The sequence below is a fragment of the Hyla sarda genome, chromosome 2, assembly GCF_029499605.1.
Source record: "Hyla sarda isolate aHylSar1 chromosome 2, aHylSar1.hap1, whole genome shotgun sequence".
Lineage (NCBI taxonomy): Eukaryota > Metazoa > Chordata > Amphibia > Anura > Hylidae > Hyla > Hyla sarda.
In genome coordinates, this window is record NC_079190.1 from 141015369 (window position 1) to 141042727 (window position 27359).

Here is a 27359-nt window from a genome sequence, read left to right on the forward strand (position 1 = left end):
TAGTGGCAGACATCAGCAGTCGTGCTGATGTCTGCCATGAACCCCTCAGAGGCTATGATCGATACTTATTATCACATCTGAGGTAATGTGGTGGTTCCCGTGCCTGATCTGATCGTCCGCGGCATGGCTGTGGAGGTATCAGCTCAGTCAAAATGGCAGCTGGAGGTCTCCTTACCTGCCTCCTGCCATCATCATGGAGTCTTCTTCTCTGGTCAGACTTCGAGCAAACCAGAGAAGTAAATTGCAGATTACACTGATCAGTGCTATGCACTCATCGGACAGCAAGGAGGCAGGTAAGGGCCCTCCCGCCATCCTCTCAGCTATTAAGGACACAGCAATTTCAACACAGCAGTCGTGAACAGCCCGCTTAGCTAGCTGGGATAACTTTTCTCCCGTTTTAGATGCTGCAATCAACTTTAATCGTGGTGTCTAAAATGGGAGAAAAGTCTAAAGGGTTAATACCGGCAATCAAGCCGATCAGCAATGTCCGGCATTAGCCGATGGTCCTGGTTGAACCCACCGAGTATTAAGCACGCTCAGCTCCTGAGCGCGCTTCATATAAAGGGAGGTGTCAATGGATGAAAATGTATTGTCCATTGTCCTTAAGGGATTAATATAACTTTGCATCATGGGATGAAAGCGATAGAAAAAAAAATGATTACCCTTTTATCTATAAGCAATTTAATACAGTATGTGCAAATAAAGTACACATGTATCTGTTAGTGCATTGTAATGTACACTCACTAGTCACTATATTAGTAACAACTGTTTATTTGCATGTAAACAAAAGTAGCTAATCAGCCAATCCCATGGCAGAAACTCAATGCATTTATGCATATAGACATGGTCAAGACAAACGAACGTGCCTTGTTGATGTCAATGGAGAATGGGAAGACTGGTTTGAGATACCAGAAAGGCAATAGATTTGATACAACCAAGGCATACAGAATAACGTCTCTGAACGTACAACACATCCAACCTTAAAGCAGATGGACTACAGCAACAAAGACCTCAGCAGGTGCCACCCACATCAGCTAAGAAAAGAAAACTGAGGTGACAATTCACATTGGCTTACCAAAATGGGACAATCGAAGACTGGAAGAACATTGCCTCGCCTGATGAGTCTCAATTCCAGCTGCAACATTCAGATGGCAGTGTCAAAATTTGGTGTAACCACATAAAAGCATGGACCCATCTTGCCTTGTGTCAATGGTTTAAGCTTAACCCCTTGGGGACCGAGCCCATTTTGACCCTAAGGACCAGAGCATTTTTTGCACATCTGACCACTGTCAGTTTAAGCATTAATATCTCAGGGATGCTTTTACCTTTCATTCTGATTCCGAGATTGTTTTTTCGTGACATATTCTACTTTAATGAAGAAATATTAGAGAGACTCTTATCTCTGTGATAAGTCTGTGACTCGGGCTGCTCAAATAACACCTGTGCCCAAGGCGCCAAAAAATTATACAAAATATATAGAAAAATTGGGGCTCAGAGTCATGAATATTAGATACAAATTAATTTATTGATAATAAGATATTCGTAATATTTGTGTCTTTTGTAATGGTTCACATGTTGAGCTGCTGAAGAAAGGTCCTATGGAGGACCTGAAACGTGTCCAGCCTTAAACTACTATTTATCCTAAGTCCCTCACCAAAATAGAAAACCATATGAAAAAAGGTATATATCAAGAATTATAATCTTTATTGAAAAAATACACAGAATAAAAACACATAAAAAACATGTGAGAAATGGGTACCACAAATACACAGGCAGAACGATGGAGATGAGGGCACTATAATATGGATGGTGACAAGTTTAAATACTTAATAAAACAGGTGATGGTCCCACAATTTGGACCTATCACCAACAGGACTTGGACAAAAAGTGGTAGCTCAAAGGTAGTGTCTGTCAGTACAGTAATACAATAGCACAAGTATAAAGCAAATAGCTATCTGACTTAAAATGCAACAGACTAAAGATCCCTGTTATAAGGTGCATGGTAACGAAAAAGCAGCAGAAATGCAACCCATGATCAATAATACAACCAGGCAAAGCCCATGCACCTGACTAGCACCGCTCACCTCCTGCCCAAAACGAATTTTCGCTCAGTTGGCTTCCTCAGGGGGCCCAAAGTGGAAAAATAAAAATCTGCATTTTTTACACTAACATGCTGTAGACCGATATTTTAATTTTTACAAGGGGTAAAAGGAGAAAAAGCCCCACAAAATTTGTAACCCAATTTCTCTCAAGTAAGGAAATACCTCATATGTGGATGTAAAATGCTTTGTGGGTGCACTAGAGGGCTCAGAAGGGAAGGAGCAACAATGGGATTTTAAAGAGCGAATTTAGCTGAAATGGTTTTTTGGGGGCATGTCTCATTTAGGAAGCCCCCATGGTGCCAGAACAGCAAAAAAATACCCCACAATTTTGGAAACTACACCCCTCAAGGAACGTAACAAGGGGGCCTTAACACCCCACAGGTTCATTTCCGCACGCGGTGATGCCATATATGTTTATTTTTATTTTTCATTCACTTTTTTTTTGCAGTGTTATACCTCCCATAGGGACCTATAACATTGCACACACTGATCTTTATCATTGATCACTGTTTTCTCATAGGAAACCAGTGATCGATGATTCTGCCGCATGACTGCTCATGCCTGGATCTCAGGCACTGAGCAGTCATTCGGCGATCGGACAGCGAGGAGGCAGGTAGGGGCCCTCCCGCTGTCCTGTAAGCTGTTCGGGATGCCGCGATTTTGCCGCGGCTATCCCGAACAGCCCACTGAGTTAACCGGCAACTTTCACATTCGCTTTTAGCCGCGCAGCTCAGCTCTGAGCGCGCTGCTAAAGGGTTAATAGCGCGCGGCGCCTTGATTGGTGCTGCGCGCTATTAGCGGCGGGTCGCGGCTTCACTATGACGCCGGGCCCGCCGTGATATGATGCGGGGTTACCGTGTAACCCCGCGTTATATCACCGGAGCCGGACCAAGGACGTACCAGTACGTCCTTGGTCCTTAAGGGGTTAAGTACCAGGGAGCAAGGGTGTACCTTTGCGCCCTTCGTCCCCAAGAGGTTAAGGGTGGTGTAATGGTGTGAGGGACAATTTCTTGGCACACTTTAGGCCCCTTAGTACCAACTGAGCACCATTTCAACATGGCATCCTACCTGAGTATTGTTGCTTACCATGTCCATCCCTTCATAACCACAGTGCACCCATCTTCTAATGGATACTTCCAGGAGGAATAATGTACCATGTCACAAAACTCACATAATCTCAAGATAGTTTTTTGAACATAACAATGAGTTCATTGTACTCCAATGGCTTCCATTGTCACCAGATCTAAATCCAATAGAGAACCTTTTGGGATGTGGTGGAATGTGAAATTCTCATCATGGATGCACATAGTTATACTCCACCAGGTAGCACTATACTATGTAAGTAAATGTCATCAGTGTCATTGCGACCCGGGTGCGGGGGGTGCGGCCCGCACCGGGTGACACCAACCTAATGGGGTGACACCAAGACGCTCCGCAGAACCCCCCCATCTGTGCCCGATCGGCCTCCCGTCCGTCAGCTCCCCCCCCCGGCCTTCACCTGCGCTGTGTGTGCGGTGCGCCCGTCCATCAGCACCCCCGGCCTTCACCTGCACTGTGCGCCCGTCCGTCATCACCCCCCCTCCTCTCCTTCACCAGCAATGTGCCCGGCCTCCGCTCCCACGTCTGCGCCGGCCTGACGTCACACCGCATGGCCGCGCAGGAGGACGTCAGTTACTTCACTTGCAGGGCGCCCGGTGAGAAGAATCGCTGCGCTGGATGGGTGAGTGTGTGTGTGTGTCTGTCTCTCTGTCTGTCTCTATCTCTGTCTGTATGTGACTCTGTGTGTGTGTGACTGTGTGACTCTGTGTGTGTGTGTGACTGTATGTGTTTGTGTGACTCTGTGTGTGTGACTGTGTGACTCTGTGTGTGTGTGTGTGTGTGTTTGTGTGACTCTGTTTGCTTGTGTGACTCTCTGTGTGTGTGACTTTATGACTCTGTGTGTGTGTTTGTGCTACTCTGTGTGTTTGTGTGACTGTGTGTGTGTGTGTGACTGTCTGTGTGACACTGTGTGTGTGACTCTGCGTGTGTGTCTGTCTGTGAGTGTGTGTCTCTATGACTGTGTGTGTGTTTGTGTGTGTGTCTCTCTGTGTTGTATGTGTTTTTTTGTGTGTGTGTGGGGGGGGGGGGGGTGTTTGAACCAGCGATTTAATGTGGGGAGACTTTGACCCATTGTGAGGAACCTGCAAGGGAACCTGCGGCCTAATGTGGGGAAACTACTACCAAATGTGTGGAGTCTATGCTACCTAATGTGGGGAGTCTATGCTACCTAATGTGGGGGGACTGCTACCTAATGTGGGGAATATGTGCTACCAAATGTGGGGAGTCTATGCTACCTTATGTGGGGAATCTGTGCTACCGAATGTGGGGAATCTATGCTACCTAATGTGGGGAAACTGTTACCTAATGTAGGGAATCTGTGCTACCTAATTTGGGAAAATTGCTACCTAATGTGGGGGAACTGCTCCCTACCTAATGTGGGGGAACTGCTGCCTACCTAATGCTCCCCCCCCCCCCTCCTGGCAGTAGCACCCTCATCATCCACCAGCAACATCCCCCAGCAGTAGCACCTCCATCAGCAGATCCTGATGGTGGATGATGGCGGTGCTCCTGCCAGGAGGATGATCCTGCCGATGGATGATGGGGGTGATACTGCCAGGGGGGATGGCCAGTAGCACCCTCATCATCCTCCAGCAACACCCCCCCCCCAGTAGTAGCACCCCCATCATCCACTAGCAACACCACCAATACCCTCCTCCCATGGTAATAGCATCAGCTAACCGATGTTTAGGGGTGTTACTGCAGTTGTGGTATTATATTCAGAGGGTGCACTGTATGACAACGTTATATTCAGAGGGCGCAGTTTGTGGTAGTATTATTAGAGATGAGCGAACTTACAGTAAATTTGATTCGTCACGAACTTCTCGTCTCGGCAGTTGATGACTTATCCTGCGTAAATTAGTTCACCCTTCAGGTGCTCCGGTGGGCTGGAAAAGGTGGATACATTCCTAGGAGAGAGTCTCCTAGGACTGTATCCACCTTTGCAAGCCCACCGGAGCACCTGAAAGCTGAACTAATTTATGCAGGAAAAGTCATCAACTGCCGAGCCGAGAAGTTTGTGACGAATCAAATTTACTGTAAGTTCGCTCATCTCTAAGTATTATATTCAGAGGGCGCAGTGGGTGGTAGTATTATATTCAGAGGGTACAGTGTGTGGCGGTATTATATTCAGGGGTACAGTATGTGTCAGATTTATATTCAGAGGGTACAGTGTGTGGTGGTATTTTATTCAGGGGTACAGTATGTGGCAGATTTATATTCAGAGTGTACAGTATGTGTTGGTATTATGTTCAGAATGTACAGTGTGTGGTAGTATTATATTCAGTGGGTATGGTGTATGGAAGGTTTATAATCAAAGAGTATAGTGTATAGTAGTATTATATTTAGAGGATACAGTGTCTGGCAGGTTTATAATAATACTTGTTTTCATATAGAGGATGAGAATGCGCTGACATCTCACATTCTGCAGAGAGAAGTTTTAGCTGGAACAAGTCCTAGCGGTATGTACCATCTGAATTAGATAAGGAAAGACTATAGAGAAGACGTCACCTGTAGTCACTGATATAATTGTGTATTCTCCTCACTATGTCCTATCAGAGCTGTAGTCTCTTGTCAGTTCTACAGTTAGGTCAGTGAAACTACAACTCCCAGCCTAACCTCACCACTGCTCAAAGTGGTACTCTACTGGAAAACATTTTTTTAATCAACTGGTGCTACAAAGTTAAACAGATTTGTAAATTACTTCTATTTAAAAATCTTAATCCTTCCAGTACTTATTAGCTGCTGTATAAGCGATTCACAAGAAGTTATTTTCTTTTTTAATTTCTTTTCTGTCTGACCACAGTGCTCTGTGCTGACACCTCTGCCCATGTCAAGAACTGTCCATAGTAGGAGCAAATCCCCATAGCAAACCTATCCTGCTCTGGACAGTTCCTGAAATTGACAGAGGTGTCAGCAAATAACACTGTGGTCAGACTGGAAAGAACTACACAACTTCCTGTGGAGAATACAGCAGCTTATAAGTACTGTAAGGATTAAGATTTTAAATAGAAGTAATTTAAAAATCTGTTTAACTGTCTGGCACCAGCTGATATAAAAGTAAATGTTTTCCAGTGGAGTACCCCTTTAAGTAATTCTGGGAGCTGTATATTTAAATGGTGAAAACTTCTTTAACACTTTCCTATTCTGTGGCAATTGGTATATCTGATTTTTATACTGGAATTTCTCACAATGCGCTACAACAGTGGTGTCTGTCACAACAGGCTAAAAACTTACTGGGGGGAGGGGGTGGGTATGGGGGTGACACCCTTTTCTACTGCACCGGGTGACACCAACCCTAGCAACACCACTGAATGTCATAACTCTTCTCTAGATCTTTTTAACCAGCATGTAAATGGCAGTCATTATGCATCTAATATGACATTCAATGGTAGGATAACCCCATTTAATATCCTACCTAATAAACAGTAAGTATTGTAGTATAAATCAAACGTTCCAGCATTCAGACAAATTTGCCCTACCAATGAAAAGTTTGATATTTAAAAAAATAAAATATTTTTAATCTGGCGTGAAGTTACATTTTACATCCAGTTTTATTTATTGTTAAAGGAGTAGTCCAGTGCTGAAAAACGTATTCCCTATTTCTAAGGATAGGGGATAAGTTTCAGGTAGTGTGGGGTCTGACCCCCCGCAATCTCCCGTACAGGGCCCCGGCAGCCCGCAGGAAGGGGGCGTGTTGACCACTGCACAAAGCGGCGGCTGACACACCCCCTCAATACAACTCTATGACAGAACGGGAACGCTGCATTCGGCAATCTCCGGCTCTGCCATGGCTCACGCTATTGGGCCGGAGAGCCGGGGCCCTGTATGAGAGATTGCAGGGGTCCCAGCAGTCGGACCCCCTGCTATCTGAAAATGATCCCCTATCCTTAGTATAGGGGATACGTTTTTCAGGACTGGACTACTCCTTTAACAAGGTTTTTCCACATTCCTTAAAGGGGTTATCCAGCCAAAGACATCTTATCCCCTATCCAACGGATTGAGTGCCATGATCTCCGTGCAGCAGTCGCATTCTATGCAGGGCTGTGTCTCCAGTCTCAGAAAGCTCTTTGTTTCTGGGACCGGAAACGTGACGTAACGCCATGCCCCCTCATGATGTCACTCCATGCCCCCTCCATTCATGTCTTTGGAAGGGGGCATGACGGGCGCCACGCCCCCTCCCATAGACATGAATGGAGGGGGCGTGGAGTGCCATTATGAGTGGGCGTAGTGTGACATTATGAAGGGGGCTTGGTGTTACGTCACATCCCCAGTCCCGGAAACGCTGTTCTTTGGCAGGATAGCCTCTTTAAAGATAACTACAACCCCAATAAGCAGGGCAGGGTCATGTACAGATGCGTACACCTCATTGAATCAAATGCCTAGTTCTATAAGAACATTGATAATGTGAACTGATAAATGAATAGAAAAGCAAAGCATCTAAAGCGGAGTTATTTTATGTGGTCTCCAGATGAGAGTAACACCACAGTACAGTCAGTAAATAACCTCCAGCATTTTCCACATTCTGTCCATTGTTTTTGATTGCACATTTTTCATTGGAACATTTACTTGTCACCGAAGCCTGATGATTCTAATTATATTCAATGTATAATCCTTAGGACATGTTCATGATCTAAAGATGCATGTAACAGTTCAAGTGAGTCTGATATTTTCAATCACTGCCTACTTTTCAGTTGTTTGCATTATTTAACCTCTAACTTCATGCTCCAAGCAACAATCACAGTAAAATACTTTATTCTCTAATCCATTAAAGATTGAAGCATGTCATAAATCAAATTTCATAATGACTTGCCTTCTCTCATCTGACATGAGTAGCTTCCTCTCTGAAAAGCCAAGGAAGCCAGTCTGACTTTTCTAATTTGCCATTTACTACTTAGTCTTTCTTTTTGTGTATCCACTAAACTATGGCAATTTTTTAAACATTGAAAAAATTGTTCACATTATCCTTAAGAGAAGGGGGTCACAGAACACAGTGTATTAATAAATTAGGTAGTAATACAAATAAATTGAGAAATAGAAAATAGGAGGTACCTGACAAACCTCAGGTTTAAGCCATAATTGGAACAAAACACGAGGAGTACCATTGAACCACAGTCCAAATAATACATAGTGGTAACGCAATGGTGCTTGGAAAAAGAGGACAGTCTCAAAATATGCGATAACAAAGAGAAATCCTGACCGCATCTTAAAGGCCACGACCAACGGAGACCGACATGGAAAACTGGGAGGGTGACAGGAGGCTCAGAGGCTACAAACTGGTATTTTCGTGCAGATGCATTTCTTCCGGAACATTCTTTTTTCACTTTTTGTTTTTCCCCTATGCACCTGATCACGTGGACGCAGTCTTATCCCATAAAACCATGGCTTGGAATGATGTAAGCAGAGGCCGGAAGAAGTGCATCTGCACAAAACTACCAGTTTGTAGTCTCTGAGCCTCCCATCACCCTCCCCGTTTCCCATGTTGGTCTCCGTTAGTCGTGGCTTGTAGACGCGGTGAGTTGCTGGATTTCTATTTGTTATCGCATATTAATTAATTAGGCTTTGTACAAACATAGTTTTTTGTTTCCATGTTTTTATCTGAAAAAAAAAAAAAAAGACTGCTATATATTTTCGGAATACAATGGGGAATATTTATCAAAACCTGTCCAGAGGAAAAGTTGCTGAGATTGCTTCTTTCATTTTTCAGAGGCCTTTTGAAAAATGAAAGAAGTGATCTGATTGGTTGCTATGGGCAACTCTGCAACTTTTCCTTTGGACAGGTTTTGATAAATCTCCCCCAATGTTTGCATTACCAGATGTTTTTCAACTCAATTACCAGAAAAATATGTCAGTTTTTCGACAGTTTCTTTCCTGCAAAACAACCAAACAGTCCTTTTTGGTACACAAGAAAGGAAAAAAATGTGGCAGAATTTTTCTGTGGGCATACCATGGTTTTAGGTCCGGTCACAAAACCGGATACGGGGAAAAAATTAGCCGACCGAGCTGATGAGCCTTAGTAGGGATTTGTACCATTTTTATATTTTGGCACTTTTTTCTCACTTTTTAACATTTTTTTTTTTTATATCACTTATAGCACAAATCTATGTCAGCTCGAGGATATGCCAAAATGGGGCTAATTTAGTTTGATTTTTGCATATGAAACACAAAATTTTCCCTTAAAGGGGTATGTATATTCTGCCCTAGACATCTTATCCACCAATCCAAAGGATGGGGATAAGATGTCTAAGATGTCTGATGTCTCATCGCAATCTATTTCAACCTATTAAACCCCCTACAATCATAGAAACATAGGGGGATATTTATCAAAGTTGTCTATGTCCCGCATCAATATAGACCAAACTACAGAGGGTTAGTCTGGTCTATTGTGCACCTAATTTATCAAATGGCGCACAGCTCTTGATAAATTCTGTGCACAGACTGCATGATCTATGCTTTAGTCTATAATTAAACCTGCTCCAACATGGTCTGACATTTCGGCGTACTTTCAGCCTATGCGACTTGTCGCTGAAAAGTCGCTTTTGATAAATTTAGCACCAATGCATTTTTCAATGCATTTCAGTCTAAAATAGACTTGCATGCATCATGTTCTAAAAATCCTCTAGAGCAAAAGTCGCAGAAAAGTCGCACATATTTAGACTGCGACTTTCTGTGCGACAAATTTAGACAAGAAAAACCAGTCTAAATCCTTTGATAAATCTCCCCCATAGAATTTGTTGGCAGTTAAGAACCATTTGGCCCATCTAGTGTGTCCAATAATCTGAATACTATGAATAGTCCCTGGCCCTATCATGCATCCACTACTTTCTCAGGAGAGTAATACTTCCTGATTTTACTTCAATATTGTTTTATATTACATTGTCCCTCTAATATAAAACAATGTCCTCTTGTGGTAGAATTTCTACTTTTAAATATACTCTCCTCCTTTACCGTGTTGATTCCCTTTAAAATTTTCTGTCTACCCCCTCTGTCTCATCTTCCTTCCAAGCTATACATGTTAAAGGGGTACTCTGGATAACAAAACTTATTTATATTTTGTCCCCTCATGGCCAAATATACACTTATTACCTGTGCTTGGCCATTTTCCCTGTTGGAATATGCTGTGACAGGCAGGAGGTGAGGAAAAACTTGCCCCCCCCCCCCCCCCAACAGAGACAAAGATCATATGACACTTTGGCCTTCATTTACTAACAGGATTCCGACTCTTTTTGTAGGGTTTTGCGCCTAAATTCTGTCTGCGACAGAATGTGCAACAGAAAAAAACAACAGAATCTAATTCCCTCTGAGTGAAAAAAAAACTACAAAATGGGCATTGTTTTCGGGAAAAGGGGCGTGCTCCCTACAATTAATCCAAAGTCGCTCGTCTTTTCTGAAAATCACTACGAAAATCAGGTGAATTTTCTGGGAAGAAAACCCCACACTTTAACCTCTTCAGGACATAGGGCGTATGGATACGCCCTGCATTCCGAGTCCTTAAGGACCGAGGGCGTATCCATACGCCCGTGGGAATTCCGGTCCCCACCGCTAGCCAGTTGGGGACCGGAGCCGGATGCCTGCTGAAATCGTTCAGCAGGCATCCCGGCATATCGCCCAGGGGGGTTATTATGCCCCCCCCATGTCGGCGATGGCCGCATATCGCTGGACAATTCAGTCCAGCAATCTGCGGCGATTCCGGGTCAATCGGGTCTCCGGTGACCCGGAATTACTGGCTGATCGGGGCCGTCGGAGCAGGGAACAGCCAGAGCAAGCAGGAGTGAGGTGGCACTGGTGCCACCTCACGATCGCCCTGATTCGTCGGCCGGTTTACCGGCCGACCAATCGGGGCGCCTGCTGCGGGTGTCACTCCCGCAACCCGCTCCGCCCCTCTTCCAGAGGACCTGAGCGGGTGCGGGACATGGACCCCGGGAGCTGGGGACCCCGATCGCCAGCGTCCCTGTTGGGATTGGGGCCCCAGGAGCGGCAGCGGCGGCGGGACTGACCTGCAGCGTGGATCGTTGGTGGTGAGTGACAGCCTCCTGCTGTTGCTTAGCAACGGCTCCCAGCATGCAAAAAGGGCATGCTGGGAGCTGTAGTTATGCAACAGCAGGAGGCAGACAACCACAACTCCCAGCATTCCCTTACGGGCATGCTGGGACTTATAGTTTTGCAACAGCTGGAGGCACATTTTTCTATGGAAAAATGTACCTTCAGCTGTTGTATAACTACAACTCCCAGCTTGCACAAACAGCTAAAGTGCATGCTGGGAGTTGTAGTGGGGCATCTGCTGGATGCATAACTACAACTATCAGCGTGCCCGTTGGCTGTCGATGACTGCTGAGAGTTGAAGTTTTGTAACAGCTGAAGGCACAATGATTTCAGTGTTTCACGACCGGTGTGCCTCCAGCTGTAGCAAACTACAACTCTCAGCAGTCACCGTACAACATGCACCGTACATGCTGGGAGTTGTAGTTTTGCAACAGCTGGAGGCACACTGGTTGTGAAACACTGAGTTAGGTCACAAACTCAGTGATACATAACCAGTGTGCCTACAGCTGTTGCAAAACTAAAACTCTCAGCATGTACAGTCTGTCAGCGCATGCTGGGAGTTGTAGTTTTGCAACAGCTGGATGTCCCCCCCCCCTCCCCAATGTGAATGTACAGGGTACACTCACATGGGCAGAGGTTTACAGTAAGTATCCGGCTGCAAGTTTGAGCTGTGGCAAATTTTCTGCCGCAGCTCAAACTGCCAGCGAGAAACTACTGTGAACCCCCGCCCGTGTGACTGTACCCTAAAAACACTACACTACACTAACACAAAATAAAATAAAAAGTAAAAAACACTACATATACACATACCCCTACACAGCCCCCCTCCCCTCCCCAATAAAAATGACAAACGCCTGGTAAGCCACTGTTTCCAAAACGGAGCCTCCAGCTGTTGCAAAACAACAACTCCCAGTATTGTCGGACAGCCGTTGACTGTCCAGGCATGCTGGGAGTTTTGCAACAGCTGGAGGCACCCTGTTTGTGAATCACTGGTGTAGAATTCCCCTATGTCCACCCCTATGCAAGTCCCTAATTTAGGCCTCAAATGCGCATGGCGCTCTCACAGTTTAGGGTCAACAGTTTAGGGTCACATATGGGGTATCGCCGTACTCGGGAGAAATTGTGTTACAAATTTTGGGGGCTATTTTCAGCTTTTACCCTTTTAAAAAATTTAACATTTTTGGGAAAACAAGCATTTTAGGTAAAAAAAATATATTTTATTTTACATATGCAAAAGTCGTGAAACACCTGTGGGGTATAAAGGTTCACTTAACCCCTTGTTACGTTCCCCGAGGGGTCTAGTTTCCAAAATGGTATGCCATGTTTTTTTTGCTGTCCTGGCACCATAGGGGCTTCCTAAATGCGGCATGCCCCCAGAGCAAAATTTGCTTCCAAAAAGCCAAATGTGACTACTCCTCTTCTGAGACCTGTAGTGCGCCAGCAGAGCACTTTTCACCCCCATATGGGGTGTTTTCTGAATTGGGAGAAATTGGGTTTCAAATTTTGAGGGGTATTTTCTGCTATTACCCTTTTTAAAAATGTAAAATTTTTGGGAAAACAAGCATTTTAGGTAAAAGTTATTATTATTTTTTTACATTTGCAAAAGTCATGAAACACCTGTGGGGTATTAAGGCTCAATTTATCCCATGTTACATTCCCTGAGGGGTCTAGTTTCCAAAATGGTATGTCATGGGGGGAGGGGGTTGCTGTTCTGGCACCATAGGGGCTTCCTAAATGCAACATGCCCCCCAAAAACCATTTCAGAAAAACGTACTCTCCAAAATCCCCTTGTTGCTCCTTCAATTCTGAGCCCTCTACTGCGCCCGTCGAACACTTTACATAGACACATGAGGTATGTGCTTACTCGAGAGAAATTGGGCTACAAAAACAAGTAAACATTTTTTCCTTTTACCACTTGCAAAAATTCAAAAATTGGGTCTACAAGAACATGCGAGTGTAAAAAATGAAGATTTAGAATTTTCTCCTTCACTTTGCTGCTATTCCTGTGAAACACCTAAAGGGTTAAAACACTTACTGAATGTCATTTTGAATACTTTGGGGGGTGTAGTTTTTATCATGGGGTCATTTATGGGGTATTTTGTAATATGAAGACCCTTCAAATCCACTTCAAAACTGAACTGGTCCCTGAAAAATATTGAGTTTGAAAATTTTGTGAAAAATTGGAAAATTGCTGCTGAACTTTGAAGCCCTCTGGTGTCTTCCAAAAGTAAAAACACGTCAATTTTATGATACAAACATAAAGTAGACATATTGTTTATGTGATCAAAAAAAAATGTGTTCGTAATATCCATTTTCCTTACAAGCAGAAAGCTTCAAAGTTAGAAAAATGCTAAATTTTCACATTTTTTATCAAATTTACGGATTTTTCACCAAGAAAGGATGCAAGTTACCACAAACATTTACCACTAGGTTAAAGTAGAATATGTCACGAAAAAACAATATCGGAATCAGAATGATAACTAAAAGCATTCTAGAGTTATTAATGTTTAAAGTGACAGTGGTCAGATGTGCAAAAAACGCTCTGGTTCAAAAAAGCCAAATTGGCTTGGTCGTGAAGGGGTTAAAGCATGTAGAAAGGGCCGGGCCTCGCTTTCTGTTGACGTTATTACACTGCTGCGCCGGCGCGGTGTGCGTAGTGATGTAATAACGACGCCGGAAACCAAGGCCCGGACCCTGGAGAAGATGCGCAAGACACCGGAGGATTGCGAAGTGGACCCTGAGCAGCCGGAATAGGTAAGCGAACCTGCCAGGGATGCTTAAACTGCTATCTGACAGCAGCTTAAGCATTTTGCGCTGTCGGATAGCAGTTAATGCGATGGCCCCGACATATAAAAGCATCGTATGTCGATGCTGACATCTACATGCGATGGCCTCTGAGAGGCCATCGTATGTCGATTTTATCATATGTCGGAGCCATCGTAGGTCGGGGGGTTGCTGTACCTGTACTAATAGACAGATCGCCCATTTTGATCCTCCTGTACAATTTATAGATGCGGCCGGCCACTCTTCTATGGTCCCCTGCATTGTCGTATACGTATTTATCGGCGTATAACACGCATTTTTTAGGCTAAAATGTTTAGCCTAAAGTTTATCTATGTGTTATATGCCGATAAAGCGGGCGTTTTAAATCAATGAACTGAGTGGCTTTTGGGGGGCCAGAGACCTGCCGTCTCTGCACGCTTCTCTGCCCCTGCCTATCCTAGGGTCCAGAGACCGCCGCCACTGCCCCATTGCCTCCCCCATCCCCGGTTTTATAATTACCTGTTCCCGGGGTCTGCGTTGCTTCTGGCTCCAACATTGTCCTACGTTGTTGCTATGCGCTAAGCTACGCAATGACGAGTGACGTCTTCAACTCGACGTCACCATCAGTGGCTGGCGCACAGTGACAGCTAAGGACGCCTCAGGAGCCAGAAGCAGCGTGGACTCCGGGAACAGGTAATTATATAAACGGGGATGGGGAGGTAATGAGGCAGCGGCGGCGGCGGTCTCTGGATAGCCAGTGGGAGAGAAGCGGCGACAGCAGGACTCTAGACCCCAGGAAAGGCAGGGGGAGAGAAGCAGAAGCAGCCTCTCTCCTCCTGCCTTTCCTGGGGGCTTCTGTGGGGTCAGAAACAGTCTATCGGGGTATGCACATGCACACACACGCACCCTCATTTTACCAAGGATATTTGGGTAAAACACTTTTTTTACCCAAATATCCTTTGAAAAATGAGGTTGCGTGTTATAGGCCGGTGCGTGGTATACCCCGATAAATACGGTATATACACCTATTCATATTTCCCACAGAGAGGTATGATTGTCCAGATGGTTCCAGCCAATCACAGATCTCTGTGGGAAATAGGAATATGTGTATATCTACGTCAGTGCAGGGGACCATAGAAGAGTGGAGAGGCGGGGATTGGAGCAGAGCCGTGTTCAGACGGGAGGCGTTTTGGATACTCTGCTTAGACACACGCTTCCCGTCTGGACTCAATTACAGGCATGATTTGAGTTATATTTATTAATAATCTACTATTGAATGACATATAATCAATGCATAACTCATTATGTATATACTCCATTTCGGGTTTATATATTTTCCCAGCTCCACATCTTCCATACATCCCTATATGACGTCACCGGTTATCAGAGTATTTAAGATGCATTCTTTGTCTGTCACATTTACCATGATTAAGACTTGTTAACAGGTCGAAACGCGTTGGTTGCGTTTTGTTTGTTCTTAGCCGCATTATGAACTAGTTTGGTTTTTAACACGATTTAATAAAGCCACAATTTTATCCAGTCTGGGAGCCGGATGCCATTTCCTCTTCTGTCTAATTGCTGCACCTGGGAACACGGCCCTTGCCTAATTCCGAGTCTTTCGTCTGGAGAGGTGTGTTACCACATACGTGATCTGGGTCTGAGAACTACATACGGTGAGCTGAATTATTCTTTTCTTGTCATTGGTAGTGAAATAATGCTGTTATTCAGAATGACATGCAGATTACAGGCATCGCTTTTAGAATCACTGCCACAGAGCGGCACAATGACAGGGCCTGGAGGTGTTATCAGTATGAGGAGACCATATGGATGCTGAATGACACAGCGTGGAGGTGTTGGCAGCATGAGGATACCATACAGTGGCTAAATGACACAGCTTGGAGGTTTTGGCAGTATGAGGATACCATATAGTGGCTGAAAGACACAGCTTGGATGTGGCTGAAGCATGAGGAAACCTTATAGTGGCTGAATGACACAGCGTGGAGGTGTTGGCCGCATGAAAAGACCATAAAGTGGCTGAATGACACAGCTTGGATGTGGCTGAAGCAGGCCCAGCAGCATCAGTAACCCATGTGTTTGTGAGATGACACAGCCTGGCTGAAGCATGATGAGACCATATAGTGTCTGAATGACACAGCCTGGAGCTGGCAGCACATGAATAGACACTAGGGCTTCACAAACCCTAAGATTAAAAGATGAATTCTGAAATTTAAATTGAAGATTTAGGGTAGCTAGTGCTACCATAAAAAAAAAAAAAATTAGGCCCAGGCCCAGCCACATCAGTAAACCATATATTGGCTGAATGACACAGCCTGGAGTTGGCAGCACATGAGTAGACACTAGGGCTTCACAATCCCTAAGATTAAAAGATGAATTCTGAAATTTAAATTGAAGATTTAGGTTTGCTAGTGAAACCATAAAACATTTTTATGCCCAGACCCAGGCCCAACAGTATCAGTAAACCATATATTGGCTGAATGACACAGCCTGGAGTTGGCTGAAGCATGAGGAGACCCTATAGTGTCTGAATGACACAGCCTGGAGTTGGCAGCAGCATGAGTAGACACTAGGGCTTCACAACCCCTAAGATTAAAAGATTAATTTTAAAATGTAAATTGAAGATTTAGGTTAGCTAGTGCTACCATAAAAATATTTTAGGCCCAGACCCAGGCCCAGCAGCATCAGTAAACCATATATTGGCTGAATGACACAGCCTGCAGTTGGCAGAAGCATGAGGTGACCATTGAAATTTAAGATTTTTAATTTGAAATTTAAGATGTTTAAATTGAAATTGAGGATTTTAAAATTGAAATTTTAACTCCCAAGTTTTAGTGTCCCAGGCCCCGGCATGTGGGTACAAAGGACCAAATCTAACAAGGAGTCACATGTCACACGTCAGCACTATTACAGAGCCTGGAGGTGGCATCAGTATGAGGAGACCATATAGTGGTTGAATGGCACAGCCTGTAGTAGGCTGAAGCATGAGAAGAGACCATATAGTGTCTGAAAGAGACAGCCTGGAGGTAGCATCAGTATGAGGAGACCATATAGTGTCTTAATTGCACAGCCTGGAGTTTGTGGCAGCATGGGGAGACCATATAGTGTCTGAATGGCACAGCCAGGAGGTAGCTGAAGCATGAGGAGACCATATAGTGGCTGAATGGCGCAGCCTGGAGTTTGTGACAACAGGAAGAGGCCATATATTGGCAAAATGGCACAGCCTGGAGGTGGCTGAAGCATGAGGAGACCATATAGTGTCTGAATGGCACAGCCTGGAGTTGTCTGAAGCATGAGGAGACCATATAATGTCTGAATGGCACAGCCTGGAGTTGGCTGAAGCATGAGGAGACTATATAGTGTCTAATTGGCGCAGCCTGCAGATGAGGACCTCACAATCTCTAAGAATAAAAGGTGAATTTTGAAATTTCCATTGAAGAAGTATGGTACCTAGTGCTACCATAAACATATATTGGTAATGTCCTAGGCCAAGCAGCATCAATAAACCATGTAGTTGCTGAATGACACAGACTGGAGCTGGCTGAAGCATCAGTAAACCATATATTGGATGAATGGCACAGCCTAGAGGTGGCTAAAGCATGAGGAGACCATATAGTGGCTGAATGACACAGCCCGGAGGTGGCAGCAGCAGCATCAGGAGTCCTGAAAGTGACCCAGTGACAGAGTGGTGCAGTGGGTGGCAATACCAGTACCCGGTGACAAAGGTGGGTGAAAAAAGGTCTGATGCAGAGGAATGTTTATAACGGGGGAGCAGCACCTTAAATCTGTTTGTCACTATGCATATTTGTGAAGTGTTGGTGTGGCACCATGGTCAATCTACTTTCATGCATCAGGCATTAGTGGTTGGAAATTCGGCCTGATTCATCTTCACAAAGGTCAGTCTCTCCACATTTCTCGTGGACAGACGAGTTCTCCTTGGGGTGACTATTGGCCCCGCCGCATTAAACATCCGCTCTGATGGCACACTACTGGCCAGACAGGATTGCTTTTCCAGGGCAAACTCTGCTATTTGCTGCCACAAGTCAAGTTTGGCTGCCCAGAAGTCCAGCAGATCTTCATGGTGTGTTGGCATGAGCATGTCAAGGTATGCCACCACCTGCTGATTTAGGTCCTGCTCCAGGTGTACCTGCTGCTGATGAGTTGCTTCACTATGCTGGTGAAGAAAGCTACTCAACAGCAACTGTAGACTCAGGCAGCTGCTGATGGAGCTGGTACTGCTCCTGCCATCCCAACCCTCCTCAGCCCTCCACAGCAGCCACGACAGTGAAAGGTGAGCGCAGGGGGCCCCCCAATTTAGACCTGCGAGAGGATGGAAGATGGCACTGATAGGCATAGGTCAACGGACTACAAAGGATGCTTCTGTTGTAGGTCACTTTGTCCTCCCTCTCAGTGGGTGTAAAAAAGGCCCCCATTTTGTGACAGGTCCAATAAGGTAAAGATCCAGAAGTCATCAGGCTGCCGAATGGTGACAATTCGGCTGTCACTACGCAAGCAAGTGAGCATGCATCTTGCCATTTGTGCAAGTGATTCGGACGGACTCCCTGCCTCCATCTCCACTGCATACTGCCACGGTGTGTCTGGGTCCTCTGTCTCACCTTCCTCATAACCCTCTAGCACCTCTGGCTGCTCCTACTCCTCCTCTCCTCAGGTGTTGTAAGGAATGAAGCAGTTGAAAAGGGAGGGACTGCAGCACCAGCAACTTGGACAGGAGCACATTCAGCTCCTGCGCCATTGGATGAGTGGGCACATACTGTTGTCTCTTGGACATGGCTTTGCCGATGGATTGTTGGCGGAATGGCTGACTAAAAGTAGGAGGAGCTGGAGCATCTGGAGTGACAAAAGGAGGGTATGACACACAGCTCCCTCAGGCTGAGGTGGTGGAGCCTTGGCTGGCTGAAAGAGGGAGCGACATGCCACTGGGTGATGCAGCAGGCTGGACATCAGAGCCATGGTTCTCCCAGGCCACTTTTTGGTGGTGAAGCATATGTTGATGCCGAGCTGGGGTGCCAACATTGGGACCCTGGCCACGCTTCACCTTCTGCAGACATATCTTGCATGTGCTATGTGAACCTCCTCCGGATGCTTGATGAAAAACTGCCACACCGCAGAGTAGCTGATTTTCCCACCAACAGTCCGCACTAATTGACTGCTACTGCTGCCGTCTCCAGGAACCCTGTTACACTACTTCCTGGGAAGGTAGGCTGTCGCAAAGCAGGATGTCTCCCCCGTGCACGTTTGGCTCCAGAATTTCCACTTCTGCCACCATGCTGACTGATGATTCCCCTTCTGCACCCGGCTCCCAATTGCGATTGGCTTCATCATACGCTTAACCTCTTAAGGACGGAGCCCATTTTCACCTCTAGGACGAAGCCCTTTTTTGCAAATCTGACCACTGTCACTTTAAACATTAATAACTCTGGAATGCTTTTAGTTATCATTCTAATTCTGAGATAGTTTTTTCGTGACATTCTACTTTAACATAGTGGTAAATTGTTGTGGTAACTTGCATCCTTTCTTGGTGAAAAATCCCCAAATTTGATGAAAAAATTTAAAATGTTGCATTTTTCGAACTTTGAAGCTCTCTGCTTGTAAGGAAAATTGATATTCCAAATATTTTTTTTTTATTCACATATACAATATGTCTACTTTATGATTTTATCATAAAATTGATGAGTTTTTACTTTTGGAAGACACCAAAGGGATTCAAAGTTCAGCAGCAATTTTCCAATTTTTCAGAAAACTTTCACTCACAATTTTTTAGGTACCAGTTCAGGTTTGAAGTGGATTTGAAGGGTCTTCATATTAGAAATACCCCACAAATGACCCCTTTATAAAAACTGCACCCCAAAGTGTTCAAAATGACATTCAGTAAGTGTTTTAACCCTTCAGGTGTTTCACAGGAAAAGCAGCACAGTGAAGGAGAAAATTCAAACTCTTCATTTTTGAAACTCGCATTTTTGAATTTTTACAAGGGGTAAAAGGAGAAAATGTATACTTGTATGTGTAACCCAATTTCTCTCGAGTAAGCACATACCTCATATGTCTATGTAAAGTGTTCGGCGGGCACAGTAGAGCGCTCAGAAGCGAAGGAGCGACAAGGGGATTTTGGAGAGTACGTTTTTCTGAAATGGTTTTTGGGGGGCATGCCGCATTTTCACAAAAATGTTGGTTTTCCCCCAAATTTCACATTTTTTAAAGGGTTAATAGCAGAAAAGACTCCCCACAATTTGTAACCCCATCACTTTTGAGTATGGAGGTACCCCATAAGTGGACCTGAAGTGCACTGCGGACGAACTACAATGCCCAGAAGAGAAGGAGTCATATTTGGCTTTTTGAGAGCATATTTTGCTCGGGGGGGTATGTTGCATTTAGGAAGCCCCTATGGTGCCTGGACAGCAACAACAAAAAAAAACACATGGCATACCATTTTGGAAACTAAACCCCTTGAGGAATGTAACAAGGGATAAAGTGAGCCTTAATACACCACAGGTGTTTCACGACTTTTGCATATGTAAAAAAAAAAAATTGTTTACACTAAAATGTGGGTTTCCCCCAAATTTAACATTTTTGGAAGGGTTAATAGCAGAAAAGACCCCCCCCCCCCCCAAATTTGTAACCCCATCTCTTCTGAGTATGGAGGTACCCCATAGGTGGACCTGAAGTGCACTGTGGGCGAACTACAATGCTCAGAAGAGAAGGCATCATATTTGGCTTTTTGAGAGCAAATTTTGCCCGGGGGGCATGTCGCATTTAGGAAGCCACTATGGTGCTAGGACAGCAAAAAAAAAAAAAACACATGGCATACTATTTTGGAAACTAGACCTCTCACAGAATGTAATGAGGGGTACAGCGAGCATTTACCCCTAACTGGTGTCTGACAGGTCTTTGGAACAGTGGGCTGTGCAAAATTTTTCATTTTCACGGACCACTGTTCCAAAGATTCGTCAGACACCTGGGGGGTGTAAATTCTCACTGCACCCCTTATTGCATTCCGTGAGGGGTGTAGTTTCCAAAATGGGGTCACATGTGGGTGTGCGTTTGTCAGAACCGCCGTAACAATCAGCCACCCCTGTGCAAATCACCTCAAATGTACATGGCGCACTCTCCCTTCTGGGCCTTGTTATGCGCCCCCAGAGCACTTTGCGCCCACATATGGGGTATCTCCGTACTCGGGAGAAATTGCGTTACAAATTTTGGGGGGCGTTTTTCCCTTTTACCTCTTGTGAAAATGAAAAGTATAGGGCAACACCAGCATCTTAGTGTAAAATTTTTTTTTTTTTTACACTAACATGCTGGTGTAGACCCCAATTGTTCCTTTTCATAAGGTGTAAAAGGAGAAAAAGCCCACTAAAATTTGTTAGGTAATTTCTCCCGAGTACGGCGATACACCATATGTGACTCTATACTGTTGCCTTGAAATACTACAGGGCTCCAAAGTGAGAGCGCCATGTGCATTTGAGGCCTGAATTAGGGACTTGCATAGGGGTGGACATAGGGGTATTCTATGCCAGTGATTCCCAAACAGGATGCCTCCAGCTGTTGTAAAACTCCCAGCATGCTTGGACAGTCAATTGCTGTCCAGAAATGCTGGGAGTTCTTGTTTTGCAACAGCTGGGGGCTCCATCTTAGAAACACTGCCGTACAATACATTTTTCATTTTTGTTGGGGAAGGGGGGTGGTAGGGGGGGCAGTGTATGTGTGTATATGTAGTGTTTTACTCTTTATTTTATGTTAGTGTAGTGTAGTGTTTTTAGGTTACATTCACACTGTAGGCAGATTACACTGAGTCTCCCGCTAGGAGTTTGAGCTGCTGCGGAAAATTTGCCACAGCTCAAACTTGAAGCGAGGAACTCACTGTAATTTGCCACCAGTGTGAATGTAGCCTGTACATTCACATTGGGGAGGGGGGTCAAAACTACAACTCCCAGCATGCACTGACAGACCATGCATGCTGGGAGTTGTAGTTTTGCAACAGCTGGAGGCACACTGGTTGGAAAACCTTGAGTTAGGTTCTATGACCTAACTCAGTATTTTCCAACCAGTGTGCCTCCAGCTGTTATAAAACTACAACTCCCAGCATGTACTGATTGCGGAAGGGCAAGCTGGGAGATGTAGTTATGCAACGGCTGGAGGCACGCAAGTACAACTCCCAGCATGCCAAGACAGCCTTATGCTGTTCCTGAATGCTGGGAGTTGTAGTTTTGCAAGATTTAGAGGGGTTCAGGTTGTAAATCACTGTCCAGTGGTCTCAAAACTGTGGCCCTCAAGATGTTGCAAAACTACAACTAGCAGCATGCCCAGACAGCAAACTGCTGTCTGGGCATACTGAGAATTGTAGTTTTGCAACATCTGGAGAGCTACAGTTTGAGACCACTTAGTGATCTACAACCTGAACCCCTCTAAATATTGCAAAACTACAAGTCCCAGCATGCCCACACAGCAAACAGCTGTCTGGGCATGCTGGGAGTTGTAGTTTTGCAACATCTGGAGGGCCACGGTTTAGAGACCACTGTAAACTGTGGCCCTCCGGATGTTGCTAGGCAACAACTCACCTAGCAGGACCCGAATGTATTGCTGCCGCCGCCGCACGTAGGGGATCCCCGCATGGAAGATCGCGCTCCGAGATCCGGGACCAAGGTAAGGGACTTTCGGCGCCGACCTTCCCTGGACAGTTCCCCCGTTTTGCCCGGACACCGATAGGTTGTCAAAGCGGGGGAATCGAACTGTAACCATCCTCCCCCGGTCTGCTATCGGTCGGTCACTCGGCCGACCAATAGCAGGGATAGGAGGGGTGGCACCCCTGCCACCAAACTCCTATCCCTTCAGGGGGATCCCACCGGTGACCCGGAATCGCGCAGATCGCAGGTCTGAATTGACCTGCGATTTGTGCCCATCGCGGTCATGGCCCCCTCTCAGGACAGCAGTGATTCCGGCCCGATCACCGCTACCGGTGACGCGGCGCTTCCGGAACCCGGCGACGTACATGTACGTCGCCGCGCACCAAGTGACACTTCGCGGCGCCGTACATGTACGTCGCTCGTCGTGAAGGGGTTAAAACAGTATTTGTCTAGAACAACAGCAGGTGTGTACTTTTGGCTGGACTTTCACAGTATCAAGGCCCTTGATAGATTAACAGGTACAAAATAGTACACTACTTAGATGTGCATATGTGGTATACACTTATTAGGGCAGAAAAATGCACTACAGTACACTTAAAAAGTATCTGAGTCCAAAACCAGCCAGTTAGTACTTTTGCCTGGACTTTTACAGTATCTAGGCCCTTGACAGATTAACAGGTACAAAATAGTACACTACTTTGATGTTGTTATGTGGTATGCACTTGTGAAGGCAGAAAAGTGCGCTACTGTACGCTTCTAAAATTATTTGAGTAAAACCCCAGCCGGTGATTACTTTTGGCTGTCCTTTCACAGTATGTAGGCCCTTGACAGATTAACAGGCACAATATAGTACACCACTTAGATGTAGGTACGTGGTGTGCACTTACAAGGGCAGAAATATGCGGTACAGTACACTTATAAAAATGTATTTTAGTAAAACAACAGCTGGTGATTACTTTTGCCTGGACTTTCACAGTATCTAGGCCCTTGACAGATTAACAGGTACGAAATAGTACACTACTTAGATGTAGGTATATGGTATGCACTCATGAGGGCAGAAAAATGCGCTACAGTAAGCTTAATAAACGTATTGGAGTAAAACACAAGCCAGTGATTACTTTTGGCTGTCCTTTCACAGTATGTAGGCCCCTGACAGATTAACAGGTTTAATATAGTACACTACTTAGATGTAGGTATGTTGTATGCACTTATGAGGGCAGAAAAATGTGCTACTGTACGATTCAAAAATTATTTGAGTAAAACAGCAGCCAGTGATTACTTTGGGCTGTCTTTGGCTTTCACAGTATGTAGGCCCTTGACAGATTAACAGGCAAAAAATAGTACACCACTTAGATGTAGGTATGTGGTATGCACTAATGAGGGCAGAAAAATGCACTACAGTACGCTTAAAAAAACGTATTTTAGTAAAACACCAGCCTGTGATTACTTTTGCCTGGACTTTCACAGTATCTAGGCCCTTGACAGATTAACAGGCACAAAATAGTACACTATAATAGTGCACATATGAGGGCAGAAAAATGTGGTACAGTACGCTTAAAAAAACGTATTTTTGCACAACACCAGCAGAACAAAAAAGCTATGTACTAAACACAAGATTTCACTCTGTCAAAGACTATTAGGAATGGACTGCTTGGTATTAGTCTAGAGACTAGTATAACCAGACACAGAATTGCGCTGAAAAATTATTCCTATCCTCTGCTAAGGTTTCTGAAGTTGAGGCAGCTTTTTGAAATGTACGAGGCAACACACAGCTATCTGCCCCTCTCTGTAATACAATTCTGAAGAAAGTAACTGGGAGGTTAATGGCTGCAGTAAAAATTATTTTCATTAAAAAAAGCAATGCTCTCTGTCCACCAGAACGCTGATGTGACTAGGATGTTAAATGCTGCTGGAATTAACTTTTCTGTGTAACACATAAAGCGATGTCTGTCCTATCTGTGTGCAGTGTAATGAATGATATGACGAGCCGCAAAATGGGTGCTGAATTTATAGGGCTGTGACATCAGAGGGGTGACTGGCTGCTGATAGGCTGCATCCTGCATGTGATTCAGGGTCATCCCGCCTGTTCCCCTTAATGCCTTCCCAGCGTACCTTGCCCCATGTACATACATGTGGATCCGCCATTTTCGATGCCTGGAGCCTGGACCGCAGTAAATGAAGTTTATTGAAGCGATTCGTGCAATAGAATCGCGGCGATACTCGTATTTGTTGCAAATCGAATGTTTCATGAACTTCGTAACGAATTTGTGTTCGTCAGCTTCGATTCGCTCATCTCTAGTTAACACAGTCATCCACTTCATCACAAGTGACATCTGATACCCCCAATCAACAGTCGGGGGGGGTTCCTCAGACATAACCCTCAGTTGGCATGGCCCGAGAGCAATCATTGTACTCCCATTGCCTCTGTCATATGCTGTTCCCTCCCCTACAGAAGTATCTTTTGCTGTGGGTTCAGTGCCACTATTCACTGAGGACGATCTAATAGAAGGCAGTCAGCAGCTACTGCCCCGCCAAGAAGTGGAGGAGACATCCGCCGCTTCCTCCACTAGGCAGGCAAGTAGTGATGAGGAGAGTGACGTGGGAGGTGGTGTTGCCAGCATTCAGGGTCCTGAAGCAGACACTGTTGAGGAACCTGAGGAGGACATCAGTGACGTGCAGACACTTGATGATGATGAAGCCGATCGCAATTGGGAGCCGGGTGCAGAAAGGGCTATATCATCATCAGGAGAAGAGAGTTGCAGATTGCCCGTGAGGCAGCAGCTGAGCCAGCAAGGTGGTAGCATGGTTGACAGTCAGCATGGTGGCAGAAGTGGAAATTCTGGAGCCAAACATGCCCAGGGGAAACCACCTGCTTCGCAGCAGCCTACCTTCCTGGGAGGTAGTGGAACAGGGGTTCCTGGAGACAGCAGCAGTAGCAGTCAATTAGTGCGGACTGTTGGTGGGAAAATCAGCTACTCGGCGGTGTGGCAGTTTATCATCAAGCATCCGGAGGAGGTTAACATAGTCATATGCAAGGTGTATCAGAAGATGGTGAAGCATAGCCAGGGTCCCAATGTTGGCAACACGGCCCTGCGTCAACATGTGCAGCACCGCCATAAAGATGCCTGGGAGAACCGTGGCTCTGATGTAGTGGTCCAGCCTGCTGCATCACCCAGTGGAACGCCGCTCCCTCTTTCAGCCAGCCAAGGCTCCACCACCTCAGACAAAGGGAGCTGTGTGTCATACCCTCCTTCTGTTGCTCCAGATGCTCCAGTTCCTCTTACTTTAGTCAGTCAATCCGCCAACAATCCATCGGTGAAGCCATGTCCAAGAGACAACAGTATGCGCCCACTCATCCAATGGTGCAGAAGCTGAATGTGCTCCTGTCCAAGTTGCTGGTGCTGCAGTCCCTCTCTTTTCAAGTGGTGGACTCTGCACCTTTCAGAGAACTGATGGCTTGTGCCGAGTCAAGGTGGAGAGTGCCAAGCCGTCATTTCTTTGCAAAGAAGGCAGTACCACCCCTGCACAATTTTGTGGAAGAGAAGGTGGACCAGTCCTTGAGCCTGTCGGTGTATACCATAGTGCACGGCAGCGCCGACATCTGGAGCTGTAACTATGGTCAGGGACAATACATGTCCTTTACGGCTCACTGGGTGAATGTGGTTCCTGCACAGCTACAACACCAACTTGGACAGGTCACGCCATTTCCTCCTCCATGCTTTCAGGCCCTTGGTCCTGTGACAGTGTACGACTCCGCCTCCTCATCCTCCAACGTGTCCTCAGCCTCCACTGCCCAGACAAGTCTCAATGCCCCTTTGGCACACCATGTCATGCTGTTCTTCACATGGTTTGCCTTGGCAAAGGGAGTCACAAAGGGGAGGAACTGCTAAAAGTCATTCATAAAGAAATCAGAGCATGGCTAACTCCACAAAAACTAAATGGGAACCACAGTGACTGACAACGGGAAAAACATCTTGTCTGCGCTGCGAATGGGAAAGCTGAGCCATGTGCCATGCATGGCACACATGTTCAATCTGGTTGTCAAGCAGATACTGAAGTGTTCCCCTCCTTTGCAAGAGATCCTGAAAATGGGAAGGAAAATTTGCATGCACTTCAGCCACTCGTACACTGCAAAACACAGCCTCCTTGAGTTGCAGCATCAGAACGGTATCCCCAACATAGTCTGATTTGCGACGTTGCCACACGTGGGAATTCCACCCTACATATACTGGACTGACTATACGAACAGAGAAAAGCCATCATCAATTTCTTGATGATCCAAGCGGATAGGGGTACTCCCCTATGTAATTTTAATGTGAACCAGTGGCAGCTCATACGTGACACCTGCCATTTGCTCAGGCCCTTTGAGGAAGCCACATTATTAGTCAGTCGCCAGGATTATGGAATGAACGACGTCTTTCCACTGCTTCATTTTTTACAACACGTGTTGGAAATGATGGCCGGTCAGGGCAATGGAGCCTATATCTCACAGCCACATGTGCCCTGTGGGGGCTGAACTGGAGGAGGAGGAGGGGGAGGGGCACAGTGGAGCCCAGTTCAGGTTTTGCAAATTGGTAGTTTTCCTAGTAATCTGATAGGATAGGAGGAGCAGGAGCAACCAGAGGAGCTAGAGGGTTATGAGGAAGGTGTTGCAGAGGACCCAGACACACCGTGGCAGTATGCAGTGGAGATGGAGGCAGGC